Genomic DNA, 16,498 nt, shown 5'->3' with positions numbered 1-16,498 from the left:
AAGTCAAATATTGCTAATATCAGAACAGTTCAAGTATTTCTAAAAAACTCTGAATGCTTTTTTCAAACTTTTGTGAAAATTTTGCCCTTCCATTTAGGATTGGCCTGTTTGCAGGTGTGGGTGAATGAGAAGAACAAGGATCAATAATTTATTACAAAAGCTGACTTGTAGTGGTTTAACTACATTTAGATTTTTATTAAGGATTATTTTTGATTTTCAGTGTGTTCCTTGAAATATTTAAATATGTTGTGTTCTTAAGATAAAGAAAGGTATTGGTATAATATCTAAAACCCACTTCTCATAAAAACTAGTATTCATGTGACTTTTCCTTTGCTCTCCCAATAAATTTGGGATAATTTTATTTATGTTTCTTAAAACAAAAAAACGGCAAAAAATTAACTTAAAGATTTTCTTTGATCTGAAAGGTATCTTTGACCTGCAGTTAAAACATATTTATTATATAGTGGAGAAATTATGCTTTAACAAAACACTTGGGATAGAGTGTTGACACCCCTGACAACTATGCAATAAAGGGTATTTCATTTATGTCCTTTCTGATCCTCAGTTTCTTCATTGGTAAAACAGCAAAACTAATATCCATCAGGCATGGTTCTTTTAAGGTTAAAAAAAAATACTGTTTATGACACATAAGCTATATTTTAAAATATAAATTTTATACAACCAAAGCAAAAACTAAAGCAGAAATTCTACAAATATAAGTGTCAGGGTCCAGCCACAGTGGATCCAGGGTAATTCAAAGTGGGGATGGAGTCGGCAAGGAGAGATTTATTTATTTAGAAATTTAAAGAGAGATTGAGGAAGAATAATGTAGTGAAAAAATAGAGGAGAAAAGAGGCTGATATTCCTTGGTTTACACGGAAAAATAATAAAGTCTCAAGACAAGAAACTTATACCGTCTACATTAGGCCACAGGTGCCCGCTTGAATAGTGGAGAGTGCCCTGCCTTGAGCTCCTTCTCACGTGGGTCTTAGAAGCCCGAGCAAATAAGTAGACATGGAGAGCCTCTGCGTTCCAAGGGATCAGCCTGAAAAAGAGAGGGAGGGAGAGGGAGAAAGAGAGAGAGAGATAATCGACACAGGGGAGGCCAAGCTTATGCAAAAACCCCTTAACATTATTTTCAAAAGGTGCTTATATATCCTAAAGTGAAAGTGAAGTCGCTCAGTCGTGTCTGACTCTTTGCGACCCTATGGACTGTAGTCTACCAGGCTCCTCCGTCCATGGGGTTCTCCAGGCAAGAGTGCTGGAGTGGGTTGCCATTTCCTTCTCCAGGAGATCTTCCCGACTCAGGGATTGAACCCAGGCCTCCCACATTGTAGGCAGACACTTTACCATCTGAGCCACCAGGGACGTGAAGTTTTACATAATGGAAGATACAGAGTCATGCAGGGGCAGCAGTCCTGACCCTTATGGATACCAGGCTTTCTTTCTCCATATCTTTCCGTATACAAAAGGTCTCAGGTGATTTACATTACCTTCTGGCCAAGAGGCCTGCTAACACTTTATGGCTCTCTTCTTAATGAATGTTAATCTTATTTCCCCTGAAGTATTTTTGTTTAATCTGCATCACCTTTAAAATATGAAATAAAGTTGCATCCCTGTAGAACAAAGGCACAGTGGGTTATAACAAAGAAGGTACTTAACTCGATCTATGTTGCTGCTTGTTTTTTCTATATACCAACTATATCAACAAATACAATATATGAAAATTTGGCAGCAAGTATTAGCTCAACAATGAAACCCTTAATCAGTCTTATTCTAATGATTTTGACTCTTCAGAAGCCCCTATATTCCTAGGATGTTTTAAGCTTCCTGTGCCTCATGGTCGGCAGGCCGCAAGCAATCACAGGCGCAGCTGTGAGAGTCAGGCAGGCAGGCTAGAAAGCCATCAGAGGGGTTTTTGGATTGAAACACTCTTATTATGCCCAGGAGACTTATTATCTAAAAGCTCTAAATTAACTTTTTCCAGAAAAGGTGGTGGGGGGATAGCCCCCTGTTAATATCAGAAGAGTAGGTGGAAAGCATAACACAGTAAAGCAGGCAGACTCTGGTTTTGGGGGTGGATGCTCGAGAATTTTCAGGGAGACCCCTGAGGCTTGATCTTGCCTTTGTGTATGCCGAGCCTCCTTCCTCATGACCTTTGCCATGGGCGGGGTTCCTCACGCTGGCTCCCAGGATATAAGATAATACTTTTAAGATTGTCCTTAACATTTTAATAACATTATGGACTTGACATCAACCTGAAGTTTGATTTTTTAATAACATGAGCACTGACTCATGTTAGTACTTAACTCTCTGAATTATTGCTGAGTGAAATTTTAACTCATAGACCAAATTATGAAATAAATTATCTTATGAAACATGGTTCCAATGAGGGTTTTTAAAATATGTTTCTTCTGCCAGTGGTCACTTGTCCATGTCTGACTTGAGCCTGGTTAGACCAGGACATGGGTAGCTCAAGACTAATTCCACATCTGCTTGGCCATCACTCTGGGCAGCTGGTTTCATCCTTTTTATCAAAGGAAGTAGATCTGTCTATTCCAACGTTCTTCAGACTCCTACTACCTAGAAACTCCTGTACTCTTTTCATTCCCCAAGGATGAAATGCCTCTTTTTGTTCAAGGCTGACTTGTTCTCAGCATCCTTAACCCTGGTGCCCCTCTTCCCCCAGGCCTGTCCTGTCATTGTGTCCTCTCTTTAGTGGCTCCACCTGCTTCCTCCCCATCTTACCTTGTGTCAGCCTGTAAACATGATTCAACTAGAATCACTTTAAAAAAATATATAATACTTATTTCACTTTCCAAAAGTAATACAAATAATCTTTCTAGACACTTTTCCTCCCTTGTTTCCTTCCAGTTTCTGATACTGTGAGTCTGTATTGCTGCTGCTCACTTTCTCAGTTTACCTTCCACAGCTCTGTGTTCTGGTTGCAGCCTCCCATTTTGTCCTGAAACTAGAGTCTCCAGTGAGAATCATCTAATCGCCAAATCCGATAAAATGTTTCTGATCTCTCATCAGGGTATTTGGCTGTACTTTTCACTGTTGGTCTTTTCTCAGTTTTTTTGGTTTCTCCCTTGGCTTTCAAACACTACACACTCTTGGTTTTCTCTTTTCTCTGTTACTCTCAGAATCCTCCCTCTTTTTCATCGTCACCCCAGCACACACACCCTATCAGAGTGGTTCACTTAAAGGCAAAGTCTAACCATGTTATACCTTTAAATGCTGTTCTGGAAGGCAGGCTGTCTCTGACCACAGGCCAGCAGAGGAGGAGGGTGGGGGGTGCCTCCTGCATGTTCTCAGGGCAGGGAGATTTCAGTCTCTCCCAGGTGCCCACAAGAGGGAAGGGCCCTTCTTGTTGATCCCCTGTGACCTCTAGTGACACCAAGAGGGGTAGGGAGAAGTTCAGCAGGAGTGAAAGCTGCTCTGACACCCAGTGGCTTCAAAGGGGAAGTATGCATTGCTCCTGCTCCTGAGGGTAGACACCCAGGTCTCCACATGGCCTCTGTCCCCACTGCCAGTGGAACAGAAACCTCATTGCACATTCAGGCCTCCAGTTCTTCTAAAGAGAAGGGGTGCTCCTTTACAGCAGGGGAAAGCTGAACACCTCAGCTCCCTATTTACCTTTCTTGACTGAGGTGAGCATGAGACACTGGTTTTGGGGCCTGGTTTTGTTTTCTATGTCTGTGTTCTTTGGCTAGGGGAGGATGTTTGTCATTTAAATTTTTTTGTGTCTTGCAAGGTTGCCCTCTTTCTAGTCCTGCAGCTGGAAAGAGCAGGCTTTGCTTGAGCCTTTGTTTTTGTCTCCTTCTGTTGATGTTTTTGGTTTGCTAGCATTTCAAGCTCCCGTTTTGGTGTATATGAAGCGCAAGAAAAACTGGGGAAACAACTACCTAGTTCCCATGGTACCCAGGAGGGCTGCCTTCTTCCACAAAGTCTTTTGTGTTTATTTTATGTATAATATCCAGTCACCATTCACTTGTGTTATAATATCTTTCTTTATATGGTTTTCTTATGAAGGTAGGTTCATTCATGTACATTAATATTTCATTAATTAATTTTGTAAGAATTAGCATGACCAGGATAAATCCATGTGGGTAATCAGAATGCAATATCTGATCAAAATTTTTGGTTTAATTAAGTATAAATCTAGACTGGAGCTCTGTGTCCTCATGGCAGCTGTAGAAAGGAAGGATATTTTAGAAACCCTTGGAGATGACTCCATAGTGTCACCAGCCTTTCCTGTGTCCTTATTTGTTCTTGTCTGAATACAGACAATAAATGTAGCTTAATTGGAATTATATTGAGACCAGTCGGTTTGTTTAAGGCTATTATCAGTGTAAGACAATATATTAATAGATTGTAATGCGATCCTTGTCTTACAGAAATGGTGAATTTCAATAAAATATTTTTTTGGGCTCCGAAATCACTGCAGATGGTGATTGTAGCCATGAAATTAAAAGACGCTTACTCCTTGGAAGGAAAGTGATGAACAACCTAGATAGCATATTAAAAGGCAGAGACATTACTTTGCCAACATAGGTCTGTCTAGTCAAGGCTATGTTTTGCCAGTGGTCATGTATGGATGTGAGAGTTGGACTGTGAAGAAAACTGAGCACTGAAGAATTGGTGCTTTTGAACTGTGGTGTTAGAGAAGACTCTGGAGAGTCCCTTTGACTGTAAGGAGGTCCTACCAGGCCATCCTAAGAGAGATCAGTCCTGGGTCTTGGAAGGACTGATGCTGAAGCTGAAACGCCAGTACTTTGGCCACCTCATGTGAAGAGTTGACTCATTGGAAAAGACCCTGATGCTGAGAGGGATTGAGGTCAAGAGGAGAAGGGAACAACAGAGAATGAGATGGTTGGATGGCATCACTGACTCAATGGACATGAGTTTGAGTAAACTCTGGGAGTTGATGATGGACAGGGAGGCCTGGTGTGCTGTGGTTCATGGGGTCACAAAGATTTGGACACGATTCAGCAACTGAACTGAGCTGAACTGAATGAAATAGAAATAGATAAAAAATAATAATAGAGTGCTGGTTAATAACTGATCTCCAAAGTGAATGTTAGCAAATACCCATGTTATGGGACTTTTTCATTTTATCCAATGGAGTGCTCTGAAATAGTCATGTTTTATTTGTCAAAAGGTTGAGGTGTCACAGCTCTGTATCCTTTTGCTCAATTTTGAAAAACTATTTTGGGAGGCAAATCTTTTGTAGCATATTCTCCAGTGCTTACCTTACCCTCCGGAACACTACTTCCAAAAAAAATTCTGCAGTAGAGAGTGATTTAAAAAAATTAAAGAACAACTGAATGACAAAGTTTTAGGTCCCTTACTATAGATATGGTTCAGGTACAGTCTGGACGATCAGTTTGTAGGGCAAGAACTCTACTACACTGAACTATGTGATTACAGTTGCCCTTGAATGTTTGTTGATAACACTGGTCCTCAGTGTGTGTTATTGGTATGTGAAGAGATGTCAGATGTTTAATTTTTTAGTTTTTAACAATATACATGATATAAATTAGCAGTATATGGTGACAGCTGCTGGAGTTTACAGACTGTTAGTGGCACAGGGATTCTGAGGAAATCATGGTGATGATAGATCTTTGCCCTCATCATCTCTCTGTCATCAATGGGGAGATACTCTTTGTCAGTCACTAAACTAGATGTCGACCTGTCTACCACTGTTTATCCACTCATAATCCTATGAGATAGTTATTAGTGTTACCCTGTCTTACAAATGAGAAAAAATAACAATTAAACAAGTTAATTTATTTCAGATCAGTCAGCAAGTAAATTATAAAGCTGAAACCCAGGTTTTCTCATCCAGAGACTCCTGAAGTGGTTAAAACACCCTGTCTTCTGTGGGACAAATGCAAGCATTATAGGAAGGTCAAATGTTAACATGCAAAGTAAGTCAAAGAGATCAGTGTGGTGGTACCCGTAATTTCTAAAATATGTTTCTGAATGGGAATATTGGGTGAATTCTTTCACAGCATCTTTAAGTAAGTATAGTTTATAAAAGGTAAGTACATTTATAAAGAGGGAAATTTACCTTAGTACAGTTCAGTTCAGTTGCCCTGTTGTTTCCGACTCTTTGTGACCCCATGGACTGCAGCGCGCCAGGCCTCTCTGTCCGTCACCAACCCATGGAGTTTACTCAAACTCATGTCCATTGAGTCGGTGATGCCATCCAACCATCTCATCCTCTGTCATCCCCTTCTACTCTCACCTTCAATCTTTCCGAGCATGAGGGTCTTTTCCAATGAGTCAGCTCTTCACATCAGGTGGCCAAAGTATTGGAGTTTCAGCTTTAGTATCAGTCCTTCCAATGAACACCCAGGACTGATCTCCTTTAGGATTGACTGGTTGGATCTCCTTGCAGTCCAAGGGACTCTCAAGAGTCTTCTCCAACACCACAGTTCAAAAGCATTAATTCTTTGGTGCTCAGCTTTATCGTCTAACTCTCACATCCATACATAACTACTGGAAAAACCATAGCTTTGACGAGATGGATCTTTGTTGTCAAAGTAACATCTGTGCTTTTCAATATGCTGTCTAGGTTGATCATAGCTTTTCTTCCAAGGAGCAAGCATCTTTAATTTCATGGCTGCAGTCACCATCTGCAGTGATTTTGGAGCTCCACAAAATAAAGTCAGTCACTATTTTCCCATCTATTTGTTATAAAGTGATGGGACCAGATTCCATGATCTTAGTTTTCTGAATATTGAGTTTTAAGCCAACTTTTCACTCTCCTCTTCCGCTTTCTTCTTCTTCCCTTTCTGCCATAAGGGTGGTGTCATCTGCATATCTGAGCTTATTGATATTTCTCCTGGCAATCTTGATTCCAGCTTGTGTTTAATCCAGCCCAGTGTTTCTCATGATGTACCCTACATATAAATTAAATAAGCAGAGTGACAATATACAGCCTTGATGTACTCCTTTCCCAATTTTTAACCAGTCTGTTGGTCCATGTCCAGTTCTAACTGTTGCTTCCTGACCTGCACACAGATTTCTCAGGAGGCAGATCAGGTGGTCTGGTATTCCCATCTCTTTCAGATTTTCCCAGTTTTTTGTGATCCACACAGTCAAAGGCTTTGACATAGTCAATAAAGCAGAAATAGATGTTGTTCTGGAACTCTCTTGCTTTTTCGATGATCCAGCAGATGTTGGCAATTTGATCTCTGGTTTTTCTGCCTTTCTAAATCCAGCTTGAACACCTGGGGGTTCACAGTTTATGTACTGTTGAAGCTTGGCTTGGAGAATTTTGAGCATTACTTTGAGATGAGTGCAATTTTGCAGTAGTTTGAGAATTCTTTGGCATTGCCTTTCTTTGGGACTGGAATGAAAACTGATCATTTCCAGTCCTGTGGCCATTGCTGAGTTTTCCAAATTTGCTGTCATATTGAATGCAGCATTTTCACAGTATCATCTTTTAGAATTTGAAATAACTCAACTGGAATTCCATCACCTGCACTAAATTTGTTCCTAAGGCCCACTTGAATTCGCATTCTGTCTGGCTATATGTGAGTGATCACACCATTGTGATTATCTGAGTTGTGAAAATCTTTTTTGTATAGTTCTTCTGTGTATTCTTGTCACCTCTTCTTAATATCTTCTGCTTCTGTCAAGTCCATACCATTTCTGTCCTTATTGAGACCATCTTTGCATGAAATGTTCCGTTGGTATCTCTAATTTTCTTGAGATATCTAGTCTTTCCCATTCTGTTATTTTTCTGTATATCTTTGCATTGATCACTGAGGAAGGCTTTCTTATTTCTCCTTTCTATTTTTTTCAAACTCTTCATTGAAATGGTTATAGCTTTCCTTTTCTCCTTTGCCTTTCACTTCTCTTCTTTTCACAATTATTTGTAAGGCCTCCTCCGACAACCATTTTGCCCTCTTTTTTTTTTTTATTGGCGATTGTCTTGATCCCTGCCTCCTGTATAATGTCATGAACCTCTGTCCATAGTTCTTCAGGCAGTCTGTCTATCAAATCTAATCCCTTAAATCTATGTCTCACTTCCACTGTATAGTCGTTTAAGGGATTTGATTTATGTCATACCTGGTCTAGTGGTTTTCCCCACTTGCTTCAATTTAAGTCTGAATTTGGCAATAAGAAGTTCATGATCTTAGCCACAGTCAGCTCCCGGTCTTGTTTTTGCTGACCGTGTATAACTTCTCCATCTTTGACTGCAAAGAATGTAATCAGTCTGATTTCATTGTTGACCATCTGGTGATGTTCTTGTGTGGTTGGAAGAGGATGTTTGCTATGACCATTGTGTTTTCTTGGCAAAACTCAATGAAGCTTTGCTCTGCTTCATTGTGTACTCTAAGGCCAAATTTGCTTGTTACTCCAGCTATCTCTTGACTTCCTACTTTTGCATTCCAGTCCCCTATAATTAAAAGGACATCGTTTTGGGGCGTTAGTTCTGGAAGGTCTTGTAGGTCTTCATAGATCTATTAAGCCTTAGCTTTCAGCATTATTGTTTGGGGCATAGACTTGGATTAATGTGAATTTGAATGGTTTGCCTTGAAATCGTACAGAGATGAGTTGTCGTTTTTGAAATTGCATCCAAGTACTTCATTTTGGACTGTTTTGTTGACTTTGATGGCCTCTCCATTTCTTCTAAGGGATTCTTGCCCAAGGTAGTAGGTATAATGGGCAACTGAGTTAAATTCACCCTTTCGAGTCCATTTTAGTTTACTGATTTCTAAAATGTTGATGTTCAGTCTTGCCATCTCATGTTTGGTTACTTCCAATTTGCCTTGATTCATGGAACTAACTTTCCAGGTTCCTATGCAATATTGTGTGGATCACAATAAACTGTGGAAAATTCTGAAAGAGATGGGAATGCCAGATCACCTGGCCTGCCTCTTGAGAAACCTATATGAAGGTCAGGAAGCAACTATTAGAACTGGACATGGAACAACAGACTGGTTCCAAATAGGAAAAGGAGTACGTCAAGGCTGTATATTGTCACCCTGCTTATTTAGCTTCTATGCAGAGTACATCATGAGAAATGCTGGGCTCGAAGAAACACAAGCTGGAAACCAGATTGCCAGGAGAAATATCAATAACCTCACATATGCAGATAACACCACCCTTATGGCAGAAAGTGAAGAGAAACTAAAAAGCCTCTTGATGGAAGTGAACGTGAAGAGTGAAAAAGTTGCCTTAAAGGTCAACATTCAGAAAACGAAGATTGTGGCATCCAGTCCCATCACTTCATGGGAAATAGATGGGGAAAGAGTGGAAACAGTGTCAGACTTTATTTTTTTGGGCTGCAAAATCACTGCAGATGGTGATTGCAGCCATGAAATTAAAAGACGCTTACTCCTTGGAAGAAAAGTTATGACCAAACTAGATAGCATATTCAAAAACAGAGACATTACTTTGCCAACAAAAGTCCATCTAGTCAAGACTATGGTTTTTCCAGTTGTCATGTATGGATGTGAGAGTTGGACTGTGAAGAAGGCTGAGCGCCGAATAATTGATGCTTTTGAACTGTGGTGTTGGAGAAGATTCTTGAGGGTCCCTTGGACTGCAAGGAGATCCAACCAGTACATTCTGAAGGAGATCAACCCTGGGATTTCTTTGGAGGGAATTATACTGAAGCTGAAACTCCAATACTTTGGTTACCTAATGCGAAGAGTTGACTCATTGGAAAAGACTGTGATGCTGGGAGGGACTGGGGCAGGAGGAGAAGGGGACGACAAAGCATGAGATGGCTGGATGTCATCACTGACTCGATGGACTTGAGTTTGAGTGAACTCCGGGAATTGGTGATGAACAGGAAGGCCTCGCGTGCTGCGATTCATGGGGTCGCAAAGAATCGGACACAACTGAGCGACTGAACTGAACTGATGCAATATTCCTCGTTATGCAGTTGGACTTTACTTCCATCTCCAGTCATCTCCACAACTGGGTATTGTTTTTGCTTTGGCTCTGTCCCTTCAGTCTTTCTGGAGTTAGCTCTCCACTGATCTCTAGTAGCATATTGGGCACCTGCCTAACTGAGGAGTTCATCTTTCAGTGTCCTATCTTTTTGCCTTTTCATACTGTTCATGTGGTTCTCAAGGCAAGAATACTGAAGTGCTTTGCCATTCCCTTCTCCAATGGACCACGTTTTGTTAGTATTCTCCACTCCAACCCTAACTCAGTGAAACTACCTTAGTACAGAATTGTGTTAAGGATTATTGAGAAAGCCTAACTTTTCAGAATGTCTTACCCTAACTATTGTTTCTGAGGAATATTGGGGATGAGTGGGCCAGAGTAGGGGAATATGGCAGTCTTTTTTGGATCTAAAGTAAGGATTGGAGAAGTTTCTGTGATTTGTTGAGACACTTTTCTCTCTACATTTTTTTCTTTTAAGGAGAACTGTTTAACTTGCCAAAGTCTTCTAGGAAGGAAGAACAACCATAGCCCCTCTTTTTTGCCTTGAGGGAGTGTGTGTTTAAAATTTGATAGTTTAGCAGAGTTCACATGTTGTCAGAACTGGAGAACTCAGCAGCATGGTCTTATTCAAATGTTTTGTATAGGTTCTGAAGCTTAATATTTATTTTTTGAAGCATAATGGTTAGTATTATGCACTGTTATCAGGATTGCACAATTGATGCTCATTTCCTTCTAATAATTGAATATTAGATTTTACTTTTTAAAAATATATATTTTACTCTTCTAATAGAAAAGCAGAATGTGTTTTCTCTCAATTATAGTTATTTTTAGCAGGTTCACTGTATGTCAGAAAATGATAAGCCCTGATGCAACTCAGGAGACAGAGACTATATGACAGAAACTTAGCAGAGGCTGAAGGAGAATCCTATTCATTTTGAGAAAGAGGGGATGACTAGAGTAATAATTGGTTTTCTTGAACACACACTGTGGGTCATGTCCTTACATTATATCCAAAAAGGCAAGTGGTATTGTCCCTATATTATGGGAAAGATAAAGAGGCAGATTTCAGAGTAGCATAATTCATTTGGAGTTTTAAAGTAAGAAGTCAAAGGTTTCATAAATGTCCAGTTTTAATGTGAAGTTGTCAAAAAGCAACCATTAAATACTGATATGTTAAAGATACTGCAGGATATGAGTTGTTTAAGTAAGAACCAAGAGCTAGCTTTAAAAACTTTTAAGATTTTTGGATCGCAGCCATTCTGACTGGTGTGAAGTGGTACCTCATTGTGGTTTTGAGCTGGGCATACACACCGAGGAAACCAGAATTGAAAGAGACACATGTACCCCAATGTTCATCGCAGCACTGGTTATAATAGCCAGGACATGGAAACAACCTAGATGTCCATCAGCAGATGAATGGATAAGAAAGCTGTGGTATATATACACAATGGAGTATTACTCAGCCGTTAAAAAGAATTCATTTGAATCAGTTCTGATGAGATGGATGAAACTGGAGCCGATTATACAGAGTGAAGTAAGCCAGAAAGAAAAACACCAATACAGTATACTAACACATATATATGGAATTTAGAAAGATGGCAATGACGACCCTGTATGCAAGACAGCAAAAAAGACACAGATGTGCATAACGGACTTTTGGACTCAGAGGGAGAGGAAGAGGGTGGGATGATTTGGGAGAATGGCATTGAACCATGTATACTATCATGTAAGAATTGAATCACCAGTCTATGTCTGATGCAGGATACAGCATGCTTGGGGCTGGTGCATGGGGATGACCCAGAGAGATGTTATGGGGAGGGAGGTGGGAGGGGGGTTCATGTTTGGGAATGCATGTAAGAATTAAAGATTTTAAAATTAAAATAAATAAATAAATAAATAAATAAATAATTTTAAAAAAGGACAAAAAAACTTTTAAGAGCGTTAAATGTCTATTACTAGAGAATTTTTTTCCTTTAAAATAATTTCCTTCAGAAATTTTAAGGAATTTGATTTTTTAGAAATTTGATTCACATACAGCAATGGACTCATTGTATAAGATCTGACTATAAAATGGAAACAGTAGCATGAATACATAATATAACTTAGTTGTGACTGTTTAGGCATGTGAATGTTTTAAATGGAGAAATTTATGTGAGTGTTGAATTAGGTGTCATCCATATGTCCACATAATCTAAGTTTTCCTTCCTATAAGTCAAAAACTAGATGTTGTATTTTTATCCATCCAAGATCTGGTGGAAAAGGGGTATTAAGGAATTGTGTGAGTGAAGTGAAAGTTGCTCAGTCGTGTTTGACTCTTACAACCCCGTGGTCTATACAGTCCTTGGAATTCTCTGGGCTATAATGCTGGAGTGTGTAGCTGTTCGCTTCTCCAGGGTATCTTTCCAACCCAGGGATTGAACCCAGGTCTCCCACATTGTGGATGGTTTCTTTACCAGCTGAGCCACCAGGAAAGCCCAAAGAATTGTGTGACGATGGAACATATTTGATAGGCTGAGGCAAATGACATTTCTGTTACATGCAGTTGTTTTGAAATGGACTTCAAGAGGAGACATGACTCTGTAGAAGCTAGTATTCTGAAATTAGCGAAAGATTGAAAATTATATCATGTCTATATAAAGAAAATCTGGTAGAAAAATCATTTTGATAATTAAGAGTCGTTTAATGGAATTAGATAAGGTGATAAGTATTTGGAATGAGGTGCAATAAGCCAAATTGTTTCTCTTTGAGTAAAATGAGCAGACTGTTTGTGTGTGTGTATGTGTGTGTGTGAAGCGAAAACTAACCAGGCGATAAATGAAAAACAGTACAGACTTGGCCAGTTTGCTATTACCTATACTCTGTATTACTATCTGAGACCTACACTTAGATGGAGGACAAGGGATAGAGGACAGAGTTACAGCTAATTAAATACACAATCTCCATAGGATTGGAGAAAAGCAGTGATAAGGCAAATAGATAATGCTTTAGGAGCCCACAGAGATCATGGGTAGTCTCAGTGGGAGGACCATGTTAGCTGAAATGTAAAGCACAAGTAAGATATGGTGGGGATTCAGCGAAGGAGGGGTTTTAATCTAGGAGAAGGATATACAGATATAGGAAACAACACTTCCAAAGCTTGAAAAAAAATAAAAAAGAGAACATTTTTTAAAATGGGTAGATTATACAGAGTGAAGTAAGCCAGAAAGAAAAACACCAATACAGTACACTAACACATATATATGGAATTTAGAAAGATGGTAACGATAACTCTGTATGCGAGACAGAAAAAGAGACACAGGTGTATAGAACAGACTTTTGGACTCTGAGAGAGGGAGAGGGTGGGATGATTTGGGAGAATGGCATTGAAACCTGTATAATATAATGTAAGAAACGATTCGCCGGTCTAGGTTTGATGCAGGATACAGGATGCTTGGGGCTGGTGCACTGGGATGACCCAGAGAGATGGTATGGGGAGGGAGGTAGCAGAGGGGTTCAGGACTGGGAACTCAACCAATACAGTATTGTAAAGTAAAATAAAAAAAAATGGGTAGAATTTATGTGATTTTTATGATTTACAAAAATAAATATATTTATATGGTTGGTCATCTTACCTGTTTCCGGCCAGAGCCGGAGCCAGAGCCAGAGCCATCTTACCTGTTTCTGGCCAGAGCCCCTATATCCACTGTGGAATATCTTAAGTGAGAAGAGCTGGTGTTGTAGCCATGCATTCCGGGAAACAAACTCACTCAGAAGGACGATGCAGATAGTGGAATGCAGTTTATTACACCGGTGGGCCCAAGGCAGAGTCTCCTCTTAGCGAAAGACCCCAACCAGAATTTGTGAAAATCTTTTTTACCCCATGTGTATGTGTCTGAACCCTCCACTCCAAATTCCTTGAAACTTACATTAACCAAGAAAATACAATCCCAATAACTCCATCATTCACGTGCTGTGTGCTCATGTGCTCAAACAGTCAAACAGCCAATAATCAATAAACCCGAGGTTACACTCCGATAGATACAGAAAAATTTATGGCCTGTCTGGAGGAAGGGGTGATTAGTGTATGTTTTCTCTTAGGTAATGAGTTACCTTGATATGATCTTCAAGGTTCCTCTGTCTGGAGGGGGTCTTATCTTTCTGTTGTTGTTTTCATAAACACTAAACACAGAGTTCAGAGTCCATTGGAAAGGTGGCCGAGCATGATCAGCATGAACAGGCCTAAGATGGAGTCCAGGCCCTATGAATTCCTTCTTCATTGGAAAGGCGTCTTTTGTAATACAAATAAAGTGACTTTTTGAAGTAGGAAACTTAAGGACAGAGGCTGGTTGCCAGGGGAACCAGCTTTTAATTAGAGGATAGGAACTTGCTGGCCCCTCTTTTCCTTACTACCCCACAAACCTTTGAGGAGAGGGACTGGAGGTTGAATCAGTTGCCAGTGGCCATGCTGATTTAATCAACTGTGTCTGTATCAATGAAACCTTGATATTAGTGCACAGAGGAACTGGGTTCAGATTGCATCCATACCCACAGCTCAAGGAGATCTGGGGAGAATGGGGTGCTCCCAGAGGGCTTGGAAGCCCTGCACCCTTTCCTAGATCTGCCCTGGTCATCTCTTCCATTCTTAATTCCTGAGTATGTCACTCTGTAATAAACCTTTAGTATATAGTTAATATTTCAACCAGAAACCTTGGAAACAAAAAATATATATCTTTTCACACTGTAATGCTGCTTAGTGTAGAGAAATGTTCCTAATACAAGCTTTAAAGATCTAAATGTCCAGCACATTCTGGTGCTCATCTTGTGCTCGCTGTGGATCACTGATCAAAATGGAAACTGTAAATTTCTACATTGACTGTAGAATCACAAATTCAAGGGGAAAATGTATCAAGAAAATGGCACTGGTCAACAGAGTCACATGAGACAAGTCAGTAAGAACAGTTGGAGGAAAAAGTAGGTGCCTGCAGTAGATGTTGGATTAGGAGAGAATCAGAGGTTCAAAGAGTGTGCATTCTTCCTTCTTCTTAAGGTCAGTATAGTCTTGAAAGTTATCCATGTTGCTGCATTTGTCAGTAGTTCATTTTTTCTTGCTGAGTAATGCTCCATTGTATCAATATCTCACAATTTAATAGTCCTATATCTTATACATGGACATCTGGATTGTCTTCAGGGTTAGCTTATTATGAGCAGACTGCTATGAATATTCATGTGCTAGATTTATGCAGATATGCATTCTCTTTATATGAAGCAGAATTGCTGGGCCTTAGAGTGTGAATGTGTGTGTGTATTTTATAAATATATATAAAATGTAAATAAGATTAACCATGTATACACAACACACACACAGACACACACACACACACACATACATTGTATGAGACTGCAATGATTGCACTGTTTTGTCTCTCACCAACATTGCATGAAAACTCTGGTTGTTCCACTTGCTTGCCAACACTTGAAGTTCTCAGTCTTTTTAACAACAGCTATTCTAGTATTTCTGTGGTAACATTGTATATTTTGTTTGCTTGAATCATTTTTAATTTTTTTTTTTTTTAATTGAGGTATGGGCTTCCCTGTGGTTCAGCTGGTATAGAATCCGCCTGCAATGTGGGAGACCTGAGTTCGATCCCTGGGTTGGGAAGATCCCCTGGAGAAGGGAAAGGCTCCCCACTCCAATATTCTGGCCTGGAGAATTCCATGGACTACATAGTCCATGGGATTACAAAGAGCTGGACACAACTGAGCGACTTTCACACACACTCACACACATAGTTGATTTACAATGTTATGTTAGTTTCTGATATACAGCAAAGTGATTCAGTTTGACACACAAAGTGTGACACACATACACGCACATATATCTGTATTATATATATTCTTTTTTAGGTTATTTTTCATTACAAGTTATTATAAGATACTGAGTATGGTTTCCTGTGCTATGCAGTAGGTCCTTGTTGGTTATCTAGTTCATATATAGAAGTGTGTATATGTTAATTCCAAACTCCTAATTTATCCCTCCCCCTCTTCCCCTTTCAATTTTTAGTTCCTTGATGATTACTGATGTTGGACATGTTCTTGAAAAAATTGGCTAGAATGTTGACAAATTTTTAATTCTTGGGGGTCTTTTGAAGAGCCCAAGTTGTTACTTTTTCTTTGTTTTTTCTTATACTTAATGTTGTGTCCTCTCTAGGACTTCTTTGCCTACCTCAAAGTCACATAGGATCTTTTCAGTATGTTTTCTAGAAGCTTTATGGTTTTAGCTTTAAGTATAAGTTTATGACACATCCAGAGATAACTTTTGTATACAATTTCAACATAGGGTTGGTTCTTTTTTTTTAAATATAAATCTATTTATTTTAATTGGAGGTTAATTACTTTACAATATTGTATTGGTTTTGCCATACATCAACATGAATCTGGCATGGGTTTACACGTGTTCCCTATCCTGAACCCCCCTCCCAGCACCTCCCTGTACCATCCCTCTGGGTCATCCCAGTGCACCAGCCCCAAGCATCCTGTATCATGCATCGAACCTGGACTGGCGGTTTGTTTCATACATGATATACATGTTTCAATGCCATTC

The 16,498-nt window shown here is 39.6% G+C and overlaps 1 protein-coding gene across 2 annotated transcripts in view; it reads left to right on the top strand.

The window, feature by feature from the left end:
- Positions 1-16,498, top strand: part of KHDRBS2 (KH RNA binding domain containing, signal transduction associated 2) — a 796,734-nt gene that overhangs the window by 3,793 nt on the left and 776,443 nt on the right. The window lies entirely within an intron of this gene.

The sequence above is a fragment of the Ovis aries genome, chromosome 20 (assembly GCF_016772045.2).
Source record: "Ovis aries strain OAR_USU_Benz2616 breed Rambouillet chromosome 20, ARS-UI_Ramb_v3.0, whole genome shotgun sequence".
In the NCBI taxonomy this organism is placed as follows: Eukaryota; Metazoa; Chordata; class Mammalia; order Artiodactyla; family Bovidae; genus Ovis; species Ovis aries.
Note: the sequence above shows the minus strand (reverse complement) of the source record. Positions and strands in the feature narration are given on the sequence as shown.